The sequence below is a fragment of the Perissodus microlepis genome, chromosome 17, assembly GCF_051167445.1.
Source record: "Perissodus microlepis isolate ML-2025 ecotype Zambia chromosome 17, ASM5116744v1, whole genome shotgun sequence".
Taxonomy (NCBI): domain Eukaryota; kingdom Metazoa; phylum Chordata; class Actinopteri; order Cichliformes; family Cichlidae; genus Perissodus; species Perissodus microlepis.
This window is the reverse complement of record NC_140477.1, coordinates 18454785-18477800: the sequence shown is the minus strand read 5'-3', so window position 1 is coordinate 18477800 and position 23016 is coordinate 18454785. Positions and strand designations below refer to the sequence as shown.

Here is a 23016-nt window from a genome sequence, read left to right as displayed (position 1 = left end):
TTACGCAAACACACTCCTGATTAGGCAAAATCAGTAAGCTAAGGAGGACAGCATCAGTGTGATTGGAGGTGGCTGTTTGAGAAGTGAGCAACAGTAAAGAGGCTCTTCACACTGATGGCTGGCCTGACTGCTACTTGACTCACTGTGGCAGACCTCTGTAACAAGATGCCATAACCCACACGCCCTCAGCCTGCACGCACACAGACACATCTTTCGCTCTGACCATCCTGCCGTCCAAACACACAATGGCAAAACATATAATTTGTCCATGTCCTCTGAAAACACTGTGTTTTCTGATCTGACACTCCTAGCAGCAACACATCATCACGCGCCTTTTAGAACCATTGCAAATCACCGGCTACACACGAGTCACTTAGCTTGAAACAATGTGGCGAATTCAGGCATGGTGATAACTGCAGTGTGTGGGATGAAATGTGGACGAGATATGAGGTCATATATATCCCATAATTTAAATAAATAAATAAAACTTTGTCTACAGCATCATTAGAAATCTATTTATCTTATTATGTATCCCTTTTTGATGCATCACAAATGTAATGTAACAAATGAAAGAGAAAAATGACAGAGAAAAATGTTACATAATACTAATATTCTGTGTTTAGCACACAGGTCTGACATGGACATGTTGATGCCTAATTGATGCAGTTCTCATAAAACTGACTGAGTTGAATTAAAAGCATCCCCCATGTCCATCCACTTTCTTTCCTTTATCCAATTCACGGTTGCTGGGGGCTGAAGCCTATCCAATAGGCTTCCCGGTACACCATGGAACGGTCTCCAGTATTTCACAGAGCTAACAAATATCCATTGATCAAAGCCATAGAGAAGTATTTTAAATGTACAGTCATTCAACGAGCTGGTGCTCCCAGAGGTTCGTGACCATCTTACAGCTTTTTTTCCCAATTTAAAATGCTTTTCCTATTAACAGTGCACTGATTGCAACTGGTACCTCCCGCAAGGATGGCACAGTCACGGTTGGGCGACACTATTCATCATCTAATCCAGTTTACAATGAATAAACCTGCTCCTGACTAGGTTCGACCTACATTTTGGTTACAGCCAATCCAACAACAGCTGACCTGTAAAATCAGGGCTTACTGCACATCATCAAGAGTTTAACCAGCTACACTTTCAATCCACATACAGAGAACAGGCCTCTGGGTCAAAAGGTAAAGGAATAGCGTCCTTCTGAGGTTTTGTAGGCACACCTACACCAAAGTCCTTGCAACAGAACATTTTTTTAGCCCTGTAAAAATGTCCTTCCTAATTCCCATCTCTTCTTTTGTTTCTACTATAATTACCAAGACTGTTACAGGGTTTTATCAGTTAAACAAAAAGTGCCTTTTTAGGGCACTTGCTGAAATAATGGACGCTTTATGTCTTCTTAGAACTGTTTCCATCCCTAAAGTAGAGATGATCCACAAATAGCAGCATTAGTCATTTGTTAAACAAGCTACAAGAGATCTATGTTTATATTCACTAGCAAAGTGACATTATGCTCCAACATAAAAATCCTTCAAGTGCTTGCACACTTAATTGTATCAACAGTCCGTGCACACAAAAGTCTGCATTATCTTACTTGCCTCCGAGGCTTGCACCTTAAACCAGCACTGCCAGGTCTTCTTGCTTTTGCACAGCGCAAACTGGGACACAGAGGAAAAAACAGCATTGATGTTGTTTTTTGCATAACTTGGATAGACATTTAAGAACTTCATATCGTACATATCATGGATAGAGTTATGGTATTGAGCAGAGCTATGCCTTTTCTTTATTATCTTCGGAAGGAAACTGCTGATAACAGGCTTGCTGTCCTGTCATTTTTATCTTCTCTTGGACATCATGAATGTGTTCCATCTGAATTGCCAAACAGTCACATTGAAATATATTCACTCCCTCATGGATATCATTTAAAATTTGAATATACTATATCTTTATTTCTAAGTCTCCCATCTTTTCCTTTCTTGCCCTGATGCAGCTGTTGGTCTTTTTTTCTTTTTTCTTTTCCAGATAGGGAATAGATTTTAATGACGGTAGTCAGAAAGCATCTGTTTTGTTCACACCTGTATTTTGGTTGCCTTACTCCCTAATGCATTATCCAGTGTCACTTGTAATCATGCTGATTTTTCACAAAAGAGCCCAACCTTGGAAATAGTTTGTGAAGTCACCGTGTCTGGGAAGCAATATATTCCATTTGATTTTATTTTTCTGAAATCATAACCTTCCTTTACTTAGGTTTTCATGACCTGAGAAGTCCCTCTCATAACACTGACCTTATTAGAAGCTTCTTCTCCATCTGCTCCCTTCAACTTTAATACATGATTGTTTCCAAAAAACAGGAAGCAAGAAAATAATTGCCAAACATATGCTGGTTAAAAAGTACAGGATACCATTTTTTGGGGTTCTTGACATTTGGTGGTGCAGTTAATATTCAAGGTCATCATAGATATAAGCTAAATATAATGGCTTTTCTATGATTTGAGTTACTGTATATTAAGAAGTCAAACCACCATCCGTAGAGTAAGCTGGGAGTAAAAACAGCTCTTACTTTTTTCTCTCATACAGCTGAGTGTCAGTCTGTACTACAGCTTGCTGGATGGTACAGTTTGAAGGACAAACAGAAAGGTGCCTCACTCTCTAATTGTGAAACACTCACTACTATGAAGATGTCATGCACCCAGGCTCAGATGCCTATAGTAATATATTTATCCCACTCCCACAGCTAAAAACTGGATATCCATCCAAAGAGCAGATAGTTGATTATTCAGCACACACTCAGCAGGCGCTTGTTTTTTGATACACTTTGTTGGTATTGAGTTGGGACCTCTTTTGCCTTCAAAACTGCCTTAATTCTTTATGGCAAAGATTCACAAAGTGTAGGAAACAATCCTTAGAGATTCTGGATCATATTCATCACACAGTTGCTGCGCATTTAAGTGACCTTACTGCTACACCACCAAACTAATGAACTGTGGAGACACCTGGGTACAGTGAACTTGTCGCGTTCAGGAATCCAACTGACTAGATGATTTTAACTTTTTTGACACTGCGGGTTAAAAAAAGGATGGACATGGTCAACAACCATACTCACACAATGCTCAGTTGATACTAAGAGGCCTAAAGTGTGGCAAGAAAATATACCCACACCACCAGCTTCAACTGTTGAAACGAGGCTGAATGGATCCATGATTCCATGTTGTTTAGGAAAATCCAGACAAACTTCCAAACAGTAGGAAGAACCAAGGGTCATCAGACCAGGATGGTCTTCTATTGATCAGTTTTGATGACACTGTGTGTGCTGTAGCCTTAGTTTCCTGTTCTTAGCTGACAAGAGCAGCATCTCGTAGGTTCTTCTGCTGCTCTAGTCCATGTGCCATTCTTCTTTGACCTCTGGCATCAACAAAGCATTTTCACCCAGAGAACTGCTGCTCACTGGATATTTTCTCCTTTTTGGACCATTCTCTATAAACATTAGACATCTTCCCCAATCTGATGCTGGGTTTGAACTTCAGCAGGTCATCTTGACTGTATCCTGTTACATATGTATTTGTAATATGTCACAGAAAATATATTCTAATATATTCTATTCTAATTTTGTTTCCTCATTTTGAAATGAGGGTCTGTAATGTAGCCAAATATTTGACCTGCTTTCAAGTGAAAGCAATAAAAGGTACTCTTGAGTTGTCCTCTGAGTCGTGCCAAAGTGGAATTAGAGTTGGAAAAAGTAGCAAATGCTCCAAATGCCACCAGGTCGGTAAGTGTTGTGTTAATTGTTTAGCCAATGAAACATGGATGGATTTAAACCCAGCCAAGTGCAACCATCCTGTTATGTATTTTTAGAAACCAAAGAGGTGAAAGCTTCTGAGCAGTTCATTGGCTTTTGAATTCAGGTTCAGATTTTTGAGGATTTTTGAGGAAAATTCCCACTGAGCCTGCGTGAAAGTGGCTAATGCAGTACAGTTTGTGTGTGCATGTCACCAAAATGCCTCATCATATGATGGGCAACAACCAGAAAAATATATATGTATATGAAACAATTTGGCTTTGCAGGGTATTTTTATGTTTGCAGTTTGTAACAGATAGCATTTGGATGAATGGATCTGAAAATGTGCACAAACTGGTACAATTCTGTGAGAATAAGGGTCTTGATGTTAGCGATTTTTTTTCCCCCAAAGCGGAAGGATGATAGTGCTGTTTTTAAAGATCTGTTCTGAGTGTGTGGCTGTGATGCTTGCAGTAGATGTGCGCTGCAATTCATTTTTAAAATTTGTAAGGATTTTTAAGTCTTCCTGTGTGTCCCCAGGCTAAGATACCTGCACAGCTCTCTCTTCCTCCCTCCTGCTCGCTGCTTTATCCTTTCATCCTCTCCTGTCCGTTTTCATCTGCTGCTGGAAAGGGAAACTGTGTTCCGTCTGAACTGCCAAACATTCACTTTGAAATATATCTGCCTCTCCACAGAATCCATCAAAAATCAGCATATATCTTTATTTCTCTGTTCCCCCCGCCCCCACCTTTTCTGTTTCTGTCCTTGTGTGGCTGATGATCAACTTTGTTTCTCAGGCTGATCTTTATCTGAGTTGTGTGCGTGGAGATTTGTGATTGAGCCCACGTACTGAACATTGGCTCATTGCCCGGCCATAAATCTCTACTCTCTGAGTTTGTTCCAGACCTGGTTCATTCCATGCAGCCCTTCCTGACCGTGATGGAAGAAAACCATAAAACACCCCGGTGGAAGTCACATCTCACCCACTGTGCTTTTTATGGCCAGTTCTTATCTTTGCACTGTATATAGGACTAGCTGTCATTATCATGCAGGGTAATTAAATGCCGTGAAAAAGCTGGATAACAGGTGTAGCATGCCACTGGGAGGATGTCAAAAGTTGGGTGAGTTCCCAGATTGGCCTTAAGGGAAAATGGAAAAACATGTGACAATGACTTGACGGAGCTTGAATAACTCTTCACAATACATTGCTAAGCACTCATTTCAGGAGTGGCAATGCAGTAAAATCTGTGTCTTTGGAAATAATCCGTGCACTCAATATTTTTCCACCAAACTTTTTCTCCTACATTTGTTGCGAGGAGTGACCACTACATACAGCTCAGCACAGTTCAGTGACTCATTCCACTGTCTTGGCTGATCAAACAAGGATTATCTAGTCTCTAATTAAGCTAAAACAACATGATCTCCCAGTCTCAAACACTTCCAGTGAACTCTTGTATTAGAAGGCCTAACAAAGAAAAAAAAAAAGAGTTTATATGCCTTGTATTTCTGTTAATTCTCTGATTTATCGCTAATAATAACCAGAAAAGGAATCAATACATAATAATAAATATTTAAAGCCTTATTTTCATTAATAACTGAAACAAGTTTATTCATATTATCCATATACATAGTAATGGTGCTCTTTAACTGTACTTAGGCATTGTCCATTGCCAGAGCTAAATGCTAACGTGCATACAGTTCATCCTGAATGAACCATAAATGTCAGTTCCAAATTGGCAATCGATCCAGTAGTTGTGACCTTTCACTGAAAACCACAAATGTCACCCCTACGAGTGGCATTACATAAAAAGTATGGGAATCACAAAGTCATTGGGATTCATTGTCTGCATATGACGAAGGTCTGATTTTATTTTTTTTAACTTTCCTTTGCAAATGTTTAACAGCGCTGTACAAAATGTTATTGCAGTATTTGTAAAGATATTTCACTAGAAACCAAACCTGCCAACCTTGTGCAACCTTGGCGGTGCTAGGTGAAAAGTTCTGAGTCAGAGAGACCGATCCAGTGGAGACCACGAATGACCATCCACTCTGCAGTTAGAGATTTTAGGACATCCCCGAGGGTAGGTAGAGGGTGCCCAAACGTTTTCTACTTTTCTTGGATTTCCTCAAAAACCATACACTCACTTCAGCCCATGAACATGACCTTTATCCAAAGGGTCAGCGTCAGCACACATGCTAAAGCATCACGAGAGTCAATTCTGACTTCAAATCAAATTTAAAATTCCTCTCCCCACATACGTCTTGAATAATCAAGCCCCATCTTAAAAACCCTCATAGTACCCCATCACCCCAACAGAGCACTTTGCTCTCAGACTGCAGGCTTACTTGTGGTTCCCAGGGCAGAGCCTTCAGCTTTCAGACCGCTCTTCTGTGGAACCAGCTCCTAGTTTGGATTTGGGAGACAGACACATTTAAGATTAAGCTCAAAACTTTCCTTTTTGATTAAGCCTTTAGTTAAGACTGGATCAGGTGACCCTGAACCCTCCATTAGTTTCTCTCCAACCGGCCTAGGTTGCAGGGGGGCTTCCCATGATGCACAGCGTTTCTTCTTCACCAACCTGTTTTCACTTTCTGCTTATACAATGAAGAATTATTATTAATCTCTGGCTCTCTTCCACTGAGTGTCTTTTATTCTGCCTTCATCCCTTCACCCCAACCAGTGACAGCAGATGGCTGATCGTTCCCCAGACTGTTTCTGACGGCAGTTTCTTCCTGTTAGAAGGGAGTTTTTCCTCCCCACTATTGCCAAGTGTTTGCTGGTAGATGGGCTCATCTTTTATTGGGGGTTTCTTTGTATTATTGTAGGGTCTTTACCTTACAATACAAAGCATCTTGAGGCAGCTGTTGTTGTGATTTCACACTATATAAATTAAAAGTGAACTGAACTCGACAGAATGTTGTCACTTTGATAACCTGACAAGAGCTAGCACTGTTACAGTACATGTCTCAAAACTGAAGAGGAGCTTTATTTTATTCTGCCAAGTCATCAAAATGTTACTGAGAAAAGCTTCTGCATGACTGCAAAACAGATACAACATATCAGAGTTGACAGTGACTCTCTGTAGCCATGTCTTCTCTTTCAGTCAGTATTAGATATGAAGACGAGTTAAAATATGTATGGATGTGCCTGCCACTGCTCCTCGTCTGCATCCCAAAGACAAGCAATCAAATGGGCAGACATGTGCGCACGTACGCACGCAAGCACGCACACACACACACACACACACACACACACACACACACACACACACACACACACCTGTTACAAGTGGATGTTTGTCCTTCTTCTCTCCTCCATCTCCCCATCCAGGCTAATCTCCCATTAAAATGGCACTGACTCTGCGGGCTGTGTTTACTCTGACCCCGCCGGATATGAAGTGTGTATTCCTATTATTTGAGTTTGTTTTTTTTTTTTTTTAAAGCAACGCTGTGTTGTTTGAAGTGCTAATTCTGTTGTTCTGCCTTTATCTTGTGATCAGAGGGCCTTCTAGCCTCTCACTTCACACCTCTGGAGGGACAGGAACAGTCCCAGGTGAAAGCTTTTCACTGGATTGTCCTGGTTTTCCAGCAGCTTTAAAATTAGATTTAAAAAAAAAAAAAAAAACCCTCCAACACAACAAAAACAAAACAGTACTCCATTATGTACTACAACAACAAAACCATTGCTGTTTTTAATTGAACTTGAGAGAAAACTTTGAAGAGACCCAACTTCTTACATATCATTGCTTCTTTTATTGTGGTATAATGGGTGACAAGAGTTATATTTGCAATGAAGAGAAGATAAAGCAGCATTTCTTTCCAAAGTTATTTTGCAAATATCAAGACTTTCCTCTTCGTTTTATTCCATTCAATTCAAAAGGCTTCACTGGCACGAAAGTTTTAAACACAAAGGGCATACAGTACAATAAACATAAATGCCAAATATGTCATTGACAGGATTTAAAGTATTTGTATAGATGATCTCATTTCCTTTAGAGTATTTTTTAAATTTTGACATCTTATATTCTTTGAAATCTGTAATTACAGAGTTGAATCGACTAAAGTAGATGTTTCATTATTTAATATTTGTCTTACAGGTCAAGAAGAAAAGTGTCTCGCCCTCACCTCCCAAGCAGTGACCACATATTCTGATTGTTGGTGGCAATAGTTTTTCCTGTTTTCCTTTTTCGGTTACCAATTTGTGGTCGGTAAGCCTGTCCTTGCTTAGAATCTGTCTCTGCTTTTTATCTCTCACAGCAGAGAGATATTCTGCCAAGTCATAATCGCTTTTAGCGCAAGATAACATTTTAATCTATCCTGGCTTGAAGATTTTCCCGTTCCAGTGTTCCAAACTGGTTTAATTTCTTGCATTGTGTTATAACTTGCATGCTTTTATTGATGTTTGGACAGCAGTGTTGCAGTGAGACTATTCAGAATGCATCTCAGAGGGGTTAGTTAGACTAATCACCATCCAACATAGGGGATTCTTTACTTGTGAAGGGCTGTATAATCGAGTTGAACTGAGCCCTAAAGATCTCTTTGAAAGTTTATTAGTGGGTAGCTACCCAATTCTGCTCTAAATGCATTTGTTGGTGCTTTTCTGCTCATGTACATGTAAATGAACCTGAATGGATGTAAATATTAGATTTCCATGAACGGGATGACTGAAAACCTATGCAGACATATCTTTTAGATGTTCTTTTTTTCTGTCCTATCCTACAATGTAAGATCCATCCATCAATCTGAAAATCAGAAACTTACACCCAAATTTATGTGAGGCAAATATTGACTTGTACTTGACAAACTTCTTGCACAGTGTACAACAGTAGAATAAAGTTGGAGGGATCCAAGTGTTGGTAGTATTGTCGGTGGGTGGGTGAGCAAAGACTGTGGGGGTCTAGCACAAAATAAATAAAATGATAACCATGCTACTGATCGCACTCCTAACTCGATGCACCAATTGGCAGAAAACTGTGGTTTGGTCTCTGGGTGATAGCCTGGATATCAACTATATTTACTGGTGAAGATGCACATGCAAGCTGGGTTGGTTTGATGCAGGAGTCAGCTGTTCGAGCTCTGTGCCAATTTGAGATCCATGGTGAGGTCCAGTTACCACCTGCACTGCAGAGCACGCAACACAAGTGGTCAAGAACAGAATTTCTGAGTGGCTAATTTTTAGATTTTTTATGTGCTGAACTTTCCAAACTTTAGATTACACCTTGCAGTGTATTCACTGAGAATGATTATTTATTGTGATCTGGTTTTATGAAAGCTCTGCAACAGATTGGCAAACCATCCAGGGTGGCCCCACCCCTTCACCCATGGCAGCTGGAATAGGCTCCCAGTGAACCTAAATTATATAAGCAGAAGAAGATGGATGGATGGTTTCATGATAGCCATCTACTATGTTTAGAATTTCCTGTAGCTTTTGCTCAGTAGAAGACTACAGAACAGAGTAAGCGGCATAATCTTCTTTGGGTGAGTAATCTAATCTTTAATGCACACTTAATTTCCAATTCCATTGATTACACTTGATCATCCAGTTTGTCTGCTTTACCACTATTTAAAAGTTCACAAGGGGATTCTTCATCCTAAATAGCATTAAAAGATTTCTTGAAATGTGTAAAAGATATGCACATGTGGTATTAGGAAGGCAATTTGGAATATGAAATATTTAGCAGGATGGAAAGGTTTTCAGGGCCATATAGTATTTTTTTTTCCCTTTAATTTACCAAGATAACTGCTAACACTTGCTATGGCAGTTGGTAGCATCTTATTCGTCCCAGTTCTTATGAATGGGAGAAATGAGTCCTTTGCGCCAGATGTCAGGAAAACATCCTGATTATTCCCAGCTATTGTCTGGGATCAAACTGAGTGCAGTGCTTTAGCCAAAAGAACAAAGGAGAAAGTTATTTGATGACACTAGCCAGACTCCTTCATGTTTAGCAGTTGTGGACCAGAGTCCCAACTGAGGGAATAAAAGAAAGAAATCGGTATTTGGTGTTAATTTTAAAACCTACAAATAGTAACCTAATAAAAATAAATATAATTTTCTATAGGAACTGCAAATCAATAATACTTCAATGGTCCAGAGGCCAAAAAAGCTTGTACCTGATGATCTACATTGTGGCTCTGGCAGAAAGGTTTCACAAGAATTTAGGCTCTAGATGCAATGTTTAATGTTCAAGCAACAACACTTTCAGAAACTAATACTAATACTGCTTCACAACACAAAATTACAAATGCACAACTTAGAACAACTCAATGAGGATGAAGTGCAAGTGGCTTCCACATCTGGCCAGCATGTCTGTTTAGTTTTATAGCAAAACATTTCCCAAGGACGTCTTTTGATTTGCATTTACAAAACCATAACAATGCTGAATACATTACTGCTCTAATTGTATGAAGGCAGATAAGAAGACAATTACTGTCTTTTCTCAGAGCTAAAGGGCCTTAGACACAAGAGTCACACATGAAGAGGCAACCAGAGACTATAATGCCAATGAAATCGGTGACTTCTAGTTACGACAGTCTTTTTTTGTTGGAATAGTAAATGGAGACATGTATAGAGTTAAAAAGAGTTGGAATAACAACTGTCAAGTGAAGGATTCTTTTGACCGATATCATCTATGGGCGATGATGATGGACAAATTTGAGTTAAAGCAACGCTATAATAAGAATCCTTCCGTGTTTTGCAGATAAGACTCATGCATAATCAATTTTCTCCAGGATTCACTGGAGAAAAATGGTTAACTCCAAAGCTAAAGCTTGGAACACCTCGGCCACTGGGAAAATTACATGTATGTCAAGTACATCTGAAGAAAACCAAGATGGACACTAAATCAACTGAAGAAAAAAAAGAAGACTTCCAGTAAGGATATATATATATATATATATATATATATATATATATATATATATATATATATATATATATATATATATATATATATATATATATATATATATATATATATATATGTGTGTGTGTGTGTGTAACTGTTTATTGATGGCTTTTTTTCTTTTAATCTCTTTTGAAACTTGTTAGGAGGCAAAAAGCCTCCATTTATGATCCTCAATGGAAAGTGAAGTGCAGTCATATATACATGTCAGACTGGTATATCTTGACAATATTTTTGTCAGCTTTTACAGAGTGTGATAATCCATTTAGCAATGAATCCACTGGAACAACGCCTCAAATGCATGTACAATGTTTATGTGTGTGCATTCTCCCCATCTCTCCATTAAACTCTGAATATAACTCATCTGAAATATCTCAGTCAGGGCTGAGCTGAGCAGGTGACCCAGAAAAGTGCAAACAGAGATGGAAAGAGAGAACGGAGGAAGGAAGCTGGGAAAAAAAAGAGTAAGTCTGATATTTATAGATATGAGGATAATGATGGTACCCAACAGAGAATGTGAACAGTGAGACTTGTGGATAAAGTGTGTATTTGTGTGTGTGTGCGTACAGTGTCAATGAGGATACATTCCAGCACTAAAGCCTGTCTGTTTGCAGATAAGACTCGTGCATCATCAATACCCGCCCTGCACCGTTTCATCAGATCAAACTCCAGCCAATACGTCTACTTATTCCTCTATTCTGTTACTTGCATTTCTTCTTTTCAGCTCCAGGCAGGTAAATTGTCATAATTTTGAGTTTATGTCTTGAGATGTAGAGGCTTGCAGAGATTGTCTTTAGCCAAAAGAGGGTTTTACACAAAAATTTAGAAGACATTAAGTAAACACTCTTTCAGACCCTCCTCCATCTTGTAAGGAATGCAAAGCATTACATTCTCTAAGGAACACCTCACCTCATATTTCTAAGACTCCATACTAAACAAAAACAAACCAACAAAAGAAAAAACAAAACAAAAACCATAACTGGTTTAAATTTGGTTGTGCTGCCTTCAAGTTTGTCCTGTTGTGCAGAATGCAACTTATTTCAGTACCGCTGTTATGTTTAGATTACTCCATTGAAGTGCTGTTATGATCACCTACTTGTACTCTGTATGTTTTTAACCATGGACCCTGAAACCAACACAGACAGCAAACAACTTCTGTTACAAATTCCTGAGACTTCTGTTTATCCATCCATCTTTTTCCACTTATCCAGGGCCGGGTCGTGGGGGCAGCAGACTAAGCAGACCCAGCCCAACCTCCCTCTCCCCAGCCACCTCCAGCTCACACAGGGAAACACCGAGGCATTTCCAGGCCAGCTGAGCTACATACTCTCTCCAGTTTTGGGCTAGAAAGTTAGGACATGCTTGGAACACCTTGCCCAGGAGGCATCCTCGTCAGATGCCTATGCCTCCTCAACTGGCTCGTTTTTGTTTCGAGGAGCAGCAGCTCTACTCCGAGTCCCTCCTGAATGACGAAATTCCTCACCCAGCTCTAAGGAAGAAGCCAGCCAGCCTTTAAAGAAAGCAGATTTCTGCTGCTTACATCTACAGTCTCAATCCTTCAGTCACTGCCCCAAGCTCAGATGTGTGCGGAGGGCGGAGGTCCTGGCAGTTGGAACCCTGATTATTGAAGATGGCTACTGGGACAGGGAACTACACCTCTCTGGTGGAGAAGGAACCTGAGTGTGTTAGGTTGAGAAAATACTGACTAGATGTAGTCCGACTCACCTCAATGCAGATTAGGCTCTGGAACACTGTGCTACCTGTACGCTAGCATTTTTAACCAGTATGTGAGAGAGTTACTTCCCTGTGATTTGGGTCAGAGGACTGTTCTTTATTGTTGTTTGTACTAATTTGCCAACCGACAGAGTACCCAGCCTCCTTGGAATCACTAGGTAGGGTGCTGGATGGTGCACCATCGGGTGAATCCGTCATCCTATTGGAGGACTTCGGCGCTCGTATAACAATGACAGTAAGAGGAGTTGGACTTGTGTCAAGGATAAAGGTTCAGAGTGTCCAAATCTAAAGGTCTGTTCTTCATGAATTAATCCCTCTAGAAAAATTGTGGAGAACATTTCTGTATTTTCAGTGCACTAACACAAACTTTGATCACCACCCACTAGATTTGTCTCCTTGTGATTTTAAAAAACTAACCGGAAGCTGCTGTTCTGATAAATTGAAGGCAATCCAAAGAAAATCCCAGAGACAGAAGTAAAAAAGGGACAGAACTAGCCTACATGGAGTGCTTGAAGAATAGGAACCCTGCTGGAAGGAGACAAGAGATGCACAAGAAGATTACATTGAAGGGAGGACTGTATAAATATAAATTAGTTATAAATAACAGTCTTAAGAGAAAAGATGGTAACAAATGAACATTTGACAGGAATGCAAAGTATTGTTAATTTATGTTTTCCCCCTAATTTATCTAATTATTTAAGATCAAGGAAACAAAAACACTGGTTTTATTAAGTCTGCATCTGCTATGGTTAAATTTTTTTAAAGTATTGTGATCATATACAGACAATATATATGTTTTCTAAAAAGAAAAAAAAAACCCCAAGAAGTTAGTTTTCCAAGTTTTGTGGCAAAACCCTAAACTTCAGTAGATAGTTTTTAGTTTTCTCTCATTCATAATATTTTCCAGCTTGTCCCATACAGAGCTCTGAACCAACCAGCACCCTTCACTGATTTATTTTATTTTTTTGAAATTCTTTGGCATGAAACAAGTCAAATGCAAATATGCCAGATGCCAGCAGGAGCATGTTCAGTCCAAAACTATTGATACTGGCCTTCAGAAGCCCATACTGGTCAAACTCTATTTTCGGCATCCTTTACAGGCAACATGGATCCCTTTCTTCTTCCATCCATTGTCCCTTCTTCCCTCCTTCCTTTGTTCCGTTCACCAGTGTCCTTCCCACCGTGTTGTCATGCAGAGCCAGGCGGTAGACTGTAGGCCTGCTGACACTCTGTTCCATCGCTCAGACCCACACTGTCACCTGCCTCATTAGTGCTGAACTGGTGGAGAGAAGACACACAAAAATCTGCAAGCCACGTGAAACGCACACACACGGTCAACAAATGTGAATGTACGCGCATGCTGCCAGATACACAGCCAGACATTCACATGCACAGGCAAGCATCCATACACTCAACTGAGAATGAGAAAAAAATAAGGAGGGAAGAACTTGTTCTAGGTCACTGATATGTGTGTGACAGCAAGCCAGAGTGTGTGCAGCTGACGTCTTTTCACAGAGCCAACTGTCTTGCTGCAACAGCGGGTTTTGATTTTCCTCTTGTCTGACAGAAGTGACTTACGGCCATACCGGTGTCTGTTAAAGACCCCAGGATCCTTGAACAGGAAGCGATGTGTAGAAAGTCCAGATAACTCACAAAACGTCCAGCAAGCAATCCTGTAGCTAACATTCAGTTAACATGGGCTGAAAGCAATTTTTCCAGTTTTTGTGAACTAAACCTGCCAATAGCCCATTTGCTGTGCCAATATTCATCTTTTGTACATTTTACCATTTTCATGCTAAAAAAATATTCAGTGTTTTGTCCTGAATTGTGTTCTTGGCAGAATGGAGCGGCCTCTGCAAAACAGCAATTATGAGACACAGAAACTCATCACTAAAGCGAGACATTATAATAGTAATGATGATGAACACATTCACGCGTACTTGTGTGGAATCTGATTAAAATGTCACATTAGAATCAGTTCAGGTTGAAGGTTCCAACATAGACGGCCAACGGCGTATTTATCAACTATGCGGTAAAAGCCACATGAGGCTATAATTCTTATTAAATACCAGAAAACAAAATAGATGGTAATATCAAAAACTGAACAACAACTTTGCTCTGCTGTCCTTACATCCTTACCATTAGTGGGCATCAGTGGCGTCATTTTAGAATTCATTACCGTTTTCACTTAATTCCGACAGGCCAAGACTCTCAAGTCTTTTTATTAACCTAACATTTTGTTTCTATGTTTTCTTCCTTGACAATTACTTTCACTCTACACAATTTCCTCAGGCGAGAGGATTTGATTTTCTCTAGCCAATGACTAGAGGCCAATGTACATGGCAGCTAACAGTATTGCAAACAAACAAAAAAATAAGTTTACCCTGCTCCTCTTTTTGTTGTCCAACAACCATGCCTCGGGGGTCTTGAAAATAGGCTGGCACCATGTAAAGTATCCCTATCATAGCACACAGCTACTTGACAACAGCCTGACAGTTCCACAAATATGGCTGAATTTTAAATTGTTAGTCTTCATCGGAAACAACTGATTAAAAAAAAAAGAAAAGAGTTTTATCACAATGCCAGACAAATCTTGGAGTGCATAGACTTAAAGGTTTGGAAGGGTTAAAGGTTTAGCGCTTGTAAGTTCTCATGTAAACAAAGAGATGAAACCATGAGATTTTCCACACTACCTAAAGAAAGCATGTTCACTGAATTCCAGTATCAACTTGGGCTGCGAGAGAGAGAGAGACTCCTACTCAAAACGATTACTTTTACATGAATCAAAAGTAGACATTTTGAGTAGGAGTTTATCAAAAACAAAAAACCCTACAATATATTCTTAGATTTATCTTATATTCTTGGCAGAAATTCAGGTTGGCATAAATAATTCAAATTCATATTTCCTATTCTTTTCTTATTTGGTAAATGCACAATTTGTACCCCCACAGACGAGTGGACCAAAAAAAGCAAACTAAACTTGATGACTCAGTATTTTAAAGCTGGCAGTTAATATCTGGAGTTATGAAAACAGTGATTGCATGAATGATATCAGAATTTATTTTGAACACTTCCATCCATCCATTTGCTTCCGCGTATCCTTTCCAGGGTCACGGGGGGCGCTGGAGCCTATTCCAGCTGTCATAGGGCGAGAGGCAGGGTACACCCTGGACAGGTCGCCAGTCTGTCGCAGGGCTAACACAGAGACACAGACAACCATTCGCACTCACATTCACTCACAGATTCACACCTATGGCTATTTAGATTAATCAATTAACCTATACCCACTAACTGCATGTTTTGAACACTTATGTAGTTAAATTTCTTGGTCAGAAACTGAAATTTTGAAACTGGTCAAAACAATGGACCAGCAAATGAATTTAACTAGGCCCCTAATGTAGCTAGCTAGTTCATTTTTTGTTACTGTGTAACTGATTTGCAGAGTTAAAAGAACTCTATCATTTGATGCATATTACAGGTAGTAATTCTGATTTACTTCAATGTCCTTTACAATCTTAACAACCTATTAAAAAGCTAGCTAGAGTGGAAAACACAGGCAGCCAAGCTAGTTTGATAATCAGATGCTAGCTCTGCATCCGCCCTTCTTCATTTCTTTCTTTAGATGGTGTCATGATATTCATTTAAATTGTGTTTTGGGAATTGAATGCTTCTAACTTTACACCTGCAATATATTTAGCTACACTACACTTCTTGTGTTACTTCATTGTTGCTGATCTGCCTTTGTGGCTTTCTGTGGTCCTTTGTACGCTACAACCTAGCTCACCTTTAGCCTCCCTGAGAGAAAACTAGAGATGTTTTCAAAACCCAGAGGTGAAACCCGAGACTCAACACATGTAGTGGAAGAGAACATGCCTGTTTTGTGTTATACATCCCCTTCTGGTGGTTTTAAAGCTGTGTTAAAGTAGAGTTGGTGTGGGAAAGGGAGGGGGCTCTTCATAAACATGTGGCCATGATAATCTATGGCACAAACTGACCGGCATTTCACAACAGCCCATTTCTGACATCTTAACTCTACTTCAAAACCCCCTTCAGACTCATAACACACTCAGTTGGACCTGGAGGTCTCCTTTTTGTGAATGCACATGCCTGCCTGTGTGTGTGTGTGTTGCAGTGGGACTGTCCATCAACCCTGCAGGCCAGAGGAAACAGATGCTTAGTGAGGCGCCGTGTTTACACAAGACCAAAAGGATCAAACTCAAACCACATCCAGCAAGGAGATTATTGCTCAACAGTCACACACACAAAAACAGAAAGCAAGTTATACTGTTAAACTCCTGTGTTAGTTCTGTGATACGTGAAGTTGCTAAAGTACACTACAAGCTGATATTGAAAAGCCTCACATTTATTGAACCATTCAATCACACAACAGATAATGAACAATTGAGATGTCTTGGAAAAGAAATAAGTTGTGTTTTAACAATGTCAGTTTTCTCACATTCAGACAGCCAGCAGTAATTTCATAAAAATGGGCACAGCTTTTTGGCTTAAGCACCCTATTAACGTGTCATTTGGTGGGGTCAATTCTTTGTCGGTATAAAGACTATAAAAGTGATGATTCAGACCTGAGGCTCAGACTCAGCCACTTTAATGGCATGATCCATTCTTCATGACTTGCAACAAAATACTTCCTGGCACAAAACAGAGAGAAAGGTGCCCAAATTTTATCCGCCTTCACTGCAATTTTCACACACAAACTGAAGGGTAGATCGGATCCTTCAGTGGATATGTGCACCTTTAACACCCCTGTCATAAAACATCGAATAATCCATCACCTATTAATATGAACTCATTTTAAATGGTTAACAATTTAGTGATTATCAGTGTTTCCTATTTGTTTTATGCGTTTAATATAATCACCACAAAAATTTGTAGAAAATCTGCTCCCTTCAGAGTGTGGATCATCGGATTCCATATCACCCTCTTTTCCTTATGCATGGGAGCTCAATTTTAACCTTCTTTTGTCCAATATAGCCACGATCAATTTTCTGCACATGTCCAAACCATCTCAGCCTCACTTCTCCAACTTTGTCTCCAAACAGCTCAACCTGAGCTGTCCCTCCAATACTTCTAATTTTATCCATCCAGTTTACTCCAAGAGAAAATCTTAGCATCTTTAAATCTGCCACCTCCAGATCCTTCTCCAATCCATACATCATAGCAGGACTCCGTCCATCATGTAAACCTTACGTTTCACATGACGTTAACACTCATCTCCACTAACTCCAACCTGCCTGCTTACTCTTTTTCACCCCTTTGCATTTTTACCTCTTTGTCTCCAGTGCATACCTCCACCTGCTCAGACTCTGTTCAATTCAGACTTTAACTTAGTGTTTTTGGAAGTGCTATACCATTTAAATAAAGTTATTTTCATGATCTTGTCTGAAATTCAGATATTCCTTCAGAAATTGCTGCAGGATGGTGCAAATTGACACAGGCATTTGGCGACCTGCTGTTATATATAAATGTAACCAGACTACGAACAGATGGCAATCAGTGGTGTCGAGTCCTCTCTATTGTAAAGAGGTGTTACAGAAAAAGAGTTGCAAACACTCACTGTCAGTCCAAGGTGGTTTTTACTGACCAATTCATAAACAATTTAGTAGTTGCTAAATTGAAAATTTAAATTCCTGTACAAATTCTTTCTGTGGTGATTTAGATGTTTCACAATGGTGAGAATATGTGCAGTTTGGTACAGCTCCTGATCCAGATGCAGATGAAAACATTTTAATTTCATAACATTTATGAGAGCTGTACAACCTTGCTGGACGTAAACATATGCTCTCACTGAGCATCTTTAAAAAATCAAATATTTTTGTGTGGTTTGCACAAAATTGGATGTTGTCAGTAAATATGTTCTATCTGCAGGTTAAATAAAATCAAAACTGACCTTCAAATCCCCATATCAGTCCAGTATAAGAACCAGCTGTTAGTGTCACAATCATCTGACAAACAACAATGGCTTCATAAAAATGGAATCCTCTCTACCCCGCTCGCTCTCACTCTCTCTCTTATACACACACACACACACACACACACACACTCACACACAGAGAGAAAGACCTTTTTGCTTTGGAAACAAGCATTAATTTGCACATGAACTCTTACACAACCGTCATTGTCATGTCTGTGTTGAGTCCGATAGAGAGAGGAAAGAGAGGAGGTGAGAATAATGAGCCGAATAACAGAGCTCTATCAGAGTAAACAAACTGCTGCCCAGATCGGCGTGTTGTCAGTGTGTGTGGGAGGAGAGACAGGTGGAAACAATGTACTCTTCACCTGGGTTTAAGGGTTCTCCAGGCGGGGATGAGCAACGCTGGATAGCAGAGTGGCGAGAAAGACTGGAGAGGAAAGCAGGAGGGCAAAAATTCTGCTGAGGCCTCCAAATAGCACAGTTACTACAAGCACAGCAGGCGCTATATACATTCTTTGAGTTTGACTACATTATGTTGGAGAACATCTTTTATGAAATATCAGATATTGTAGACAACTTCTCTACAGCTGAAAGGAACATTGCATTCTTGACATATTCCATTATTCCCTAATGGTTTTGGTTAATCAATTCACCGTCATTTAAAGGTATTTCTCAGAGATTCCCTGACACTTAATATTTGTGTCACCCCCCCAAACGCTTGTTCTTTGTTTTCTTGGACAGTTTAAGTGCCTCTTGATGATTGTAATGGTTCCAAGGCTTTTGCATTGTGACAACATCACAGTTTCAAGCCCTGTAGTTCGGGAAAAAATGTTCAGATTTAAAGATGCTGACATAAATGTCAGCCAACCAAAGCGTAATTCAGATATATTAGTCATAATACTGAGCACTTTAAATCCTGGGTCAAATGAACCATGGTGTTCATACAGCAAAGTGACAAAAGAAAAACGCACTGTAAGATGCTCTTGACAGAAGCATCCAGAGCACCCAGACTACCCAGACGACTCCTGACAATTATGTCAAGTTCTGTACCTGTACAGTGAATGAATACCACCCTTCCAAAAGATACAACCTTTTGTATTGTGTGTGTGTGTGTTGATGGTGGTGGAGTACACTGATTAATATGCCACTCCAACATTTCAAATACTATTCTGTTGTGGTAAGATTGAGTGTCATTAAATGCATTTCACATCCATGCATCCTCTTCTGCTTATCCTTATCAAAGTCACGGGGGAGCTGAAGCCTATCCCAGCTACCATAGGGCGAGAGGTGTGGTAAATCCCAGACAGGTAGCCCGTCTGATGCAGTGCTGACAAAGAGACAGACAACGATTTGCACTCATGTTCACACCAATTTAGAATCACCAACTAACCCAGAGGTTCCCAAAGTGTGGGGCCCGCCCCCTAGGGGTTATGAAAGCTTGGACACTGCTAGCATAATGGACAGTTTTTTTGACGGGGCTCCCACACTAACGCAAAGCAGGAGAAGAAGCATCACCAGATATGTTTCCAAACCAACTTCCTTCCAAGCCAAATACTAGAAAATATGGTGAAGCATATCTTCCCTTTGGCTTCACCTGCACAAGTGCCAAGGTAGGTCTCCCCTGCAGAATTAGTTTTCCCTGTTGCTGGGTTCTCCAAATCACGGACAAACAGTATCCCACATTCTTGATTTTTAGTTCACAAACACTTCTTGTAATAACAAACTACTCCTGACATTTTGGAGATGTTAGCTCTTTATACAGTAAAGTTACAGTGGGATACAAATAATATCAGGATGATCCTGCCACAATTTGTACCCCCGGTTAAAATCACGGAAAACAGTATCCCACAGTTGTTTATGTTTTTAACCCTCTGGGGTTGACGGACGCGCCGGCGCGTCGAAATCACATGACCAACTTAAGACATCACAGCTACAAGATGCAGCGACTCTGAGTTCAAACTATATACCACTTTTTGAATTGTGTCAATGAGTTATATGATAAAAAATACACATGATGTTTTTTTCTGAACAAAACAGCGGTGTTTACAGCGGGAAGAACAGTAAAAACGACGTTTTCACGGACAGCACTAGCAAACACTCTCCGCTTGCGAGTGAAAAAAGAAAAAACATCCCTTCCCTATTGGTTTAAAAGTTTACCACGTCAGCCAATCAAAAAAATGATATGGCTATAATGGCACTTGGTTGTTTAGGGAGAAGGGGAAGTTTTATAAGCGACACCCGCAACGGAAATTGGGCAAGCGAAAGAAAGACAGAGAGCGAGTTTTTATATGTGAGACATTAGTGACGTTTAGTGTGTTTGGGGGCTATAGTTAGTGTGTTGTGTAGTTATTGTTTTGTTTTGTGTGTCAGTTATACTGCTGAATGTCACATTTGCACCAAAAAAGCCACCAAAGGCAGATTCCAGTGTAAACGCTGTTCCCACATGGAAAACTGGACTCATGCACCTCCTGCTGTCAGACCTGCAGGGTTTAGGCCTGTGGTGTTCTCCTCTGTCTTATACTGAACACAAACAATTTTTTTGGAGTGGCACAAATAATTTGTGTGCCTTCTTATTTGATGCAGAACACCTGATTGTTCTGTAAATAGATCTAAATGGTTATATAAAAAAAACAAAACATGCCTGAGGCCCTGGCTGCATTTTTAGGTAAATAGTACCATATAACTTTGTTGTTTGCAAGACTTGTGCATAATTTTTTAGAAATGTACAATTTCTATTTGCATTTCAAGTTATGAAAATGATTCGTTAAACATGTTTGTGGGTTTTACAGTAAAAAATATAACTTTTTTCTACTCGGATTTTGAATTTTTTTGTCTGAATTTAGATCAATTGTGCTAATATAGTATGCCAAAATAAAAAGATAACTTAAATTTCAGATATTTGAGGTTGTGCTGAAAAAAATGATACCAAGCAAGGCAAGATAAACAGTTTTTAAAGGTGAAATATAGAGGTAAAATCAAAAGTAGTCAAAAACGGCCAATTATACCCTGGACCCCAGAGGGTTAAACCCATTTTGCACAGAGAGGCATTTTTAAAAAAATGTATTGATAGCAATGGTGAATATTATTACACAGGAAAAAAAACAACTACACGTAAAATAATCACATCGTGACGCCTCTGCCTTTCTAAATGGAGGGACAGTAACTGCGTGTGTATATGTAAGCGTGTAAAACCTGAAGATAGTCAGATTAACAGTAACACTATTTTGTCTCTATCTGCCATTCATCTCATGTAAACAATAACGTGGTGCACAGCGTGACGTGAAAAAAGGCACATACCTTTGACGTTGCGTGACGAACTCTGTATTCCTCGTCCACACGTAAACGCAAAAAAGGAGTTTTAAAACATCTCCATTTGCAGCGATTCAAAACGCCGTTTACGTGGGGACGTAAACGGTGCCAAACGCATAGAAACATCTGCGTTTTCAAAAATACGTGTGTGGACGTAGTGTATTTTATTACTACCTATAATTTATTGCAGTTTACTTAATTTTGCTTAATTGCTTACCAAATGTTACCAATTTCAACGTGTGGTTGGAGGGTGTGTTTGTGCGGGGGGGAAGCAAACATTTTTCTTGTAAAACAAACAAATGACTGCATTAAGTCATTGCCCATGGTTACAGGTACTTTAGCCCCCAGCCCCAAAACCATGCTATTAGAACGTATACAACACATGACGCTTGTTTAATAAAAGCTAAATCAAAAGGTGTAAAAAACTGAGTACACGCCATGATTCAGTAGCTGGTAAATCAGCTTCTAGCAGCAATAATTTGTAGTTAGGTTTTTTTTAGTATGATTTCATCAATTTCAGACATCATTGTGAAGCAATTTTTTTCCACTTTTCTTTTCAGCTTTCCTTTAGTTAATTGAGGTTTATTGGCATTTGTTTACACAGTGATGTTAAGGTCCCACCACAGCATTTCAGTTGGGCTGAGGTCTGAACTTTTAGGCCACACCTTGACTTAATTGTCCTATTGCATGACCAGTTTTGGCCAAGCTTTAGTTGTCAGACACATGGCCTTGCATTTAATCAAGAATACTTGACTCAATGACTGCAAGGTCCCCAGGCATTGTGGTTAGAACACAAGCCCAAATCATCTCTCCACCACCATGCTTGACAGGTAGTATGAGGTGTTTGTGCTGATATGTTTTAGTTTTCTCCAAACATGGTGCTGTGCATTATGGCCAGACATCTCCACGTTGGTCTCCAAAGGGCATTGTTCCAGAAATCTTTGTTTGGATGCAATTTTGCAAAGCTAGACTTTGCTAGCATAATCTTTTTAGAGAGTGGAGGTTTTCTCATGGCAACTCTTCCAAAAATAAAAAAGTCCATCTTTGTTTAATGTTTTTCCAATTGTACTATCATAAACAGTAATATTTAACATGCTAACGGATAGTGGTGCAACGGATCAAAAATCTCACGGTTCGGATTGGATCACGGTTTTAAGTCACGGATCGGATCAATTTTCGGATCAGTAAAAATAGAAAAAAAAAGACAAAAATTCGACTCGCCATTTACGTATTTTTTGCCTATTAAAAAACATTCAACTGAAGACTCATTCCATGCACTTATATAAAAATAAATTAAGGTGCAATGTGGACATTATGGACCATACTGGGCATCCTCTGCACAAGGCCATAAACAACCA

The 23016-nt window shown here is 39.6% G+C and overlaps 1 long non-coding RNA gene across 1 annotated transcript in view; it reads right to left on the bottom strand.

Annotated features, from left to right (window-relative positions):
• Positions 1-23016, bottom strand: part of LOC146369472 (uncharacterized) — a 48887-nt gene that overhangs the window by 3406 nt on the left and 22465 nt on the right. The window lies entirely within an intron of this gene.